The sequence below is a fragment of the Protomyctophum bolini genome (genome assembly GCF_963924005.1).
Source record: "Protomyctophum bolini genome assembly, chromosome: 15".
In the NCBI taxonomy this organism is placed as follows: Eukaryota; Metazoa; Chordata; class Actinopteri; order Myctophiformes; family Myctophidae; genus Protomyctophum; species Protomyctophum bolini.
The window spans coordinates 40,019,556-40,025,655 of record NC_137876.1 but is presented as its reverse complement, the minus strand read 5'-3'; positions in this window follow the sequence as shown (position 1 = coordinate 40,025,655).

The following is a 6,100-nucleotide window of genomic DNA, read 5'->3' as shown; positions in this document are numbered from 1 at the left end:
ACCATATAATGCAGTGCAGTGTGCAGGGAGTGTGTTTTAATGTCTGCTTGACCATATAATAATAATAATAATAAGCTTTATTTATATAGCACCTTTCATACAGGGTTGCAGTTCAAAGTGCTTCACAGGCAGGACATACATCAAGTGCTTTACAGTTAGGTCATATAGGTTAAAACAAACACAATACAAGACAAGACCGTGAATGTGCATGACATCAGACATTGAGATAAAAATAGGTCCAGCATTTAAGATATTTGTTAAGAGAAAATATATATATAGAATAATAAAAAACATGATGGGAAGCCTCAATAAAGTGCTACGGCAGGGCGCAGAAGGCTAATCTGAAGAGGTGTGTTTTTAGTTTGTGTTTGGATATGTTGGTGGAGTTGGAGCCTCTCTGATTTCCTGAGGAATTGTATTCCATAATGTTGGTGCATAAAACGAGAATGCTGCCTCTCCTATTTTCTTTCGTGGTTTGTTTTTTTCTTTTGTGGTTAATAATAGTAAACCTGCTGTTGAGGATCTTAATGTTCTGGATGGAGTGTATTAACTACAACCGACACCTTCCCAGCATCCATGTTGACCCTGAGGTCACTGACTATTTTTGTCAGTGCTGTTTCTGTGCTGTGATTGGCCCTGAATCCGGATTGAAGAGGGTCTAGGATATTGTTATCTGTGATAAATTGTTTTAATTGTAGAAATACTGTTTTTTCAAGGATTTTGCTCAGAAATGGGAGGTTTGACATGGGCCTGTAGTTCTCCAAGTTGTTGCTATCCAAGTTGGGCTTTTTCAGTAGTGGTTTTATGATGGCTGTTTTGAGTACCTCTGCACAGACTCCTGTTGCTAGGGAAGTGTTTATTATCTGCAGGACTATGGATGAGATACTGTTAAAAACATTCTTAAAAAGAGTGGCAGGGATTGGGTCAAAAATATATGATGATGGTTTGATTTAGCTAACTATCTTGTTGAGTTCCTCTATTGATATGCTGTTAAAATTGTTCATGGTGTTATGTCTGACTGTCTGTGTGCTGGGGTGATCCCTAATTGATGACGCTATATTGTTCCTTATGGATGTTATTTTATTGCTAAAAAGAAAGTGCAAACTCCTCACATTTCTGTGGGGAGGATGACGGTTCTGAGGTGGGGCGGGGGTTCAGTAGGTTGTCTATGGTGTTAAAAAGAACCCTAGAATTATTTTTATTATCTGAAATGATCTTTGAGAAGTATGCTCTTCTAGCATCTCCTATACCGTTATTGTATGTAATCATGGTTTCTTTAAAAAATACTTTTATGAATTTCCAGTTTAGTTTTTCTCCATCTCCTTTCTGCTGTTCTACATGCTCTCTTTAGTTTGTGAATGTGATCATTTTTCCATGGTGTTTTTTTCTTTTGCGTTTTCTTTTTATCTTTAAGTGGGGTCACTGTGTTAAGCGTGCAGCTTAGTTTATCGTTGAATTCATGCATCATGTCCTCCAGTCGTCCACCCTCGGTGGTGGTGGGGCACATTGAGTTCATAATATCAGCTGCCTGATTTATTGTTCTCTTTTTAATTACGGCTTCCTCTGCGATCCTAACTGTTGGTAGCACACAATCAAAAAATATGCAATGATGGTCGGATAGTGGATTTTCTGATATTGAGATATTTTCTATTTGTATGCCCTTTGAAATGATTAAATCTAACGTGTTGCCAAGTCGATGGGTGGCTCCGGTGATATGTCGGGTGAGGTCAAATCCTTCCAGAAGATTTGTACATTCTCTAGCTTTTGAATCGGCCTCATTATTGATGTGTATATTTTAAATCTCCATTTAATATTACATTATGATATTTGGTGTTTATGATGGCCAGCAGCTGTGGAAATTCTGAGAGAAATATATGTAGGTTTTTGGGAGGTCTATAGATTGTTAAAATCAGTGATGGTGTCTCTGCTCTAACTATAAGGGCTACATATTCAAATGAGTTGAATTTACCCAGGAGGTCAGTCTCAGTGCATATAATATAATCTATATCTATAATCTATAATCCTATACAGGTCAGTCTCAGTGCATATAATATGGTCTATATCTATAATCTATAATCCTATACAGGTCAGTCTCAGTGCATATAATATGATCTATATCTATGATCTATAATCCTATACAGGTCAGTCTCAGTGCATATAATATGATCTATATCTATAATCTATAATCCTATACAGGTCAGTCTCAGTGCATATAATATGATCTATATCTATAATCTATAATCCTATACAGGTCAGTCTCAGTGCATATAATATGATCTATATCTATAATCTATAATCCTATACAGGTCAGTCTCAGTGCATATAATATGATCTATATCTATAATCTATAATCCTATACAGGTCAGTCTCAGTGCATATAATATGGTCTGCAGAGATAATGGCAATTCCTCCTCCTGTATGAGTCTGTCTCTCCTTATTGTGTGTGTTATATCTCCTCTCTAAAGGCTGTTCTATTTGTTCCTAGTGAGGATTCAGTTATGAGCATGACATCTATGTTCTGACTAGTAATAAATGTATTGATAAAGTGAGACTTGTTTGTTAGTGCTCTGACGTTCCATAAAGACATTTTTGTGATTTCTTTCTCTGTGTTACTAATAGTTGGCTTCTGACACTTGATGTGGATCAGGTTGCTTTTAATAGCTGTTGGTGGTGATGTTGTGGTGGATCTATGCTTCATCATAGCCTGTATGGGTATCACTGTATATCTGTTTTAATAGCTGTTGGTGGTGATGTTGTGGTGGGTCTATGCTTCATCATAGCCTGTATGGTATGTATGGGTATCACTGTATATCTGTTTTAATAGCTGTTGGTGGTGATGTTGTGGTGGGTCTATGCTTCATCATGACCTGTATGGGTATCACTGTATATCTGTTTGGCTGGCGTCAATGGTTGGGGTAAGAGATAAGATCTTTATTGTCACTGTATGAGACATACAACGAATACAACAGTATCAAGAGAGGACGCAAAGACAACGAAAAAAACACTGAAGGGGCTAAAACTTCATGGCATAAAACTGTTAGTCCGTCGTCCAGTCCAGTCAAGTCATCTCGATCCAATAATAAATATTAAATATTCTAATGCACTGATAAAATGATAAAATAAGGGGACCACACAATCATAAAATTCATGAGTAAATTCATCAACAGTAGGAGGGGACCATGGGGGAATATATTATATACTATTATGCTATTGCATATATACTATATCATATTGCGTTTGCCCATAGTCTATATTGCACTTGCCAGATAGGACAGTCATATGCGAGTGTGTGTGCGTGTATGCGAACCAAGCAGTGTTTTCACTGTGCACGTGTGTGTGCACTTGTGTGCGTGCGTATATGTGAACTGAGCAGTGTTTTCACAGCCTTTGGAAAAAAGCTGTTGGGTTAGTGAGATGACTGGAGATGTTTGTGGCCAGGGCTTGTAGACCTTCCTTGGGTTAGTGAGATGACTGGAGATGTTTGTGGCCAGGGCTTGTAGACCTTCTTGGGTTAGTGAGATGACTGGAGATGTTTGTGGCCAGGGCTTGTAGACCTTCCTTGGGTTAGTGAGATGACTGGAGATGTTTGTGGCCAGGGCTTGTAGACCTTCCTTGGGTTAGTGAGATGACTGGAGATGTTTGTGGCCAGGGCTTGTAGACCTTCCTTGGGTTAGTGAGATGACTGGAGATGTTTGTGGCCAGGGCTTGTAGACCTTCCTTGCTTAGATGTACGTTGTCCCTGTATAGGCTTTCCAGAATGTATCAAAGTGAGCAATAAACCCGTGACCATCTGCTGCACAACATTGAGCTAACCTGTTATCAGTTGCATGGATACGGCTGAATGTTTCAGAGTTCTGGTTAAGCCTATAGGTAATAGGCCAGAGAAAATACATTTATTTTTCAGCTTATGTAGAGCCTCTGCTATGGCTTTATAGTCTTTATGTTGTTTTTCAGACTGTTTTGAGCCAGTAGAAATGCAGCAGCATCGACGTTTCCTGTCCCCTCAGTCTTAACTTACTTACTAAGTAAGTAAGTATATTCACTATATTATCTTTAAACATTGTCTTAAGTGGTTCTTTAGGGGGGTTCAGTAGAAATGCAGAAGCATCGACGTTTCCTGTCCCCTCTGTCATAAGGCAGCAGCATCGGTGTTTCCTGTCCCCTCAGTCATAAGGCAGCAGCATCGGTGTTTCCTGTCCCCTCAGTCATAAGGCAGCAGCATCGGTGTTTCCTGTCCCCTCTGTCATAAGGCAGCAGCATCAGTGTTTCCTGTCCCCTCAGTCATAAGGCAGCAGCATCGGTGTTTCCTGTCCCCTCAGTCATAAGGCAGCAGCATCGGTGTTTCCTGTCCCCTCTGTCATAAGGCAGCAGCATCGGTGTTTCCTGTCCCCTCAGTCATAAGGCAGCAGCATCGGTGTTTCCTGCCCCCTCAGTCATAAGGCAGCAGCATCGGTGTCAGGGATGTCGTCACGCCTACCTAGTTGTGACGTCATCCCCTCCTTATATAAGGCATCTACGCCAGCACCAGTCTCTGTCCGATCATTAATTGCCATCCTTGTCTATATAGAGATTCTAATTCTAAACTTGCAATTTAAGCATTCTTAATTTGCTCCCAAAACTGAAGAACATCCAAGACCTAAGGTCAGCACTTTCCGCGCTTGCGACCAAGACCTCCTCCATCCTTACAGAATGATCGGACCATTATTTGGCCGCAGCGGAAAAGATGTCTGCTGTTCCACCTAAAGCCACCCAAACCGGGGTCAAAAACGAACCACAAGCTGAAGGGTATGTTTCCCCTCTCTCGGATAAGTCTCCTGGAGAAGTCAAGACTGAAACCCAAGCTGAAGATTCTGTTTCCCCTCCCTTGGTGAAGTCTCCTGGAGAAGTCAAGATTGAATCCCAAAAAGCTGATTCCCCCTTCATTTGAGATGAACCCAACCCATCCAACCCATCCAACCCAATCCAATCCAATCCAATCCAATCCAATCCAATCCTATCCATCCAACCCAACCCAACCCAACCCAACCCAACCCAATCCAATCCAATCCAATCCAATCCAATCCTATCCGGACCCACCTCCACCAAGGAGATCGTTCGGCTTCCTCACACCGCCCTTCAACATTGTTTTCGACGGGAAGTCGGGGAGTTTCTCCCATTTTCTCTCACTGTTTGTTAGGGCAATCCCAGCCAGCCCGGCTCAACGCTGCCCGGCTCTCCGCCGCCCAGCCAGCCCGAAAAAAAAAACAAAGGGTCCTTCCGCCAGACTGGGTATCACGAAGGCCAAGTTCAGGTCCTTCCGCCAGACTGGGTATCACGAAGGCCAAGTTCAGGTCGTTCGGCTTCCTCACACCGCCCTTCAACATTGTTTTCGACGGGAAGTCGGGGAGTTTCTCCCATTTTCTCACTGTTTGTCAGGGCAATCCCAGCCAGCCCGGCTCAACGCTGCCCGGCTCTCCGCCGCCCAGCCAGCCCGAAAAAAAAAAAAGGGGTCCTTCCGCCAGACTGGGTATCACGAAGGCCAAGTTCAGGTCCTTCCGCCAGACTGGGTATCACGAAGGCCAAGTTCAGGTCCTTCCGCCAGACTGGGTATCACGAAGGCCAAGTTCAGGTCCTTCCGCCAGACTGGGTATCACTGAAGGCCAAGTTCAGGTCCTTCCGCCAGACTGGGTATCACTGAAGGCCAAGTTCAGGTCCTTCCGCCAGACTGGGTATCACTGAAGGCCAAGTTCAGGTCCTTCCGCCAGACTGGGTATCACTGAAGGCCAAGTTCAGGTCCTTCCGCCAGACTGGGTATCACTGAAGGCCAAGTTCAGGTCCTCCCGCCAGACTGGGTATCACTGAAGGCCAAGTTCAGGTCCTTCCGCCAGACTGGGTATCACGAAGGCCAAGTTCAGGTCCTTCCGCCAGACTGGGTATCACGAAGGCCAAGTTCAGGTCCTTCCGCCAGACTTGGTATCACGAAGGCCAAGTTCAGGTCCTTCCGCCAGACTGGGTATCACTGAAGGCCAAGTACTGAAAAAAAATCTACCGTGTAATCCCCGCTCTCAAGCTCCATTCATCCATTCCCATTCCATTCCATTTCCATTTCCATTCCATTCCA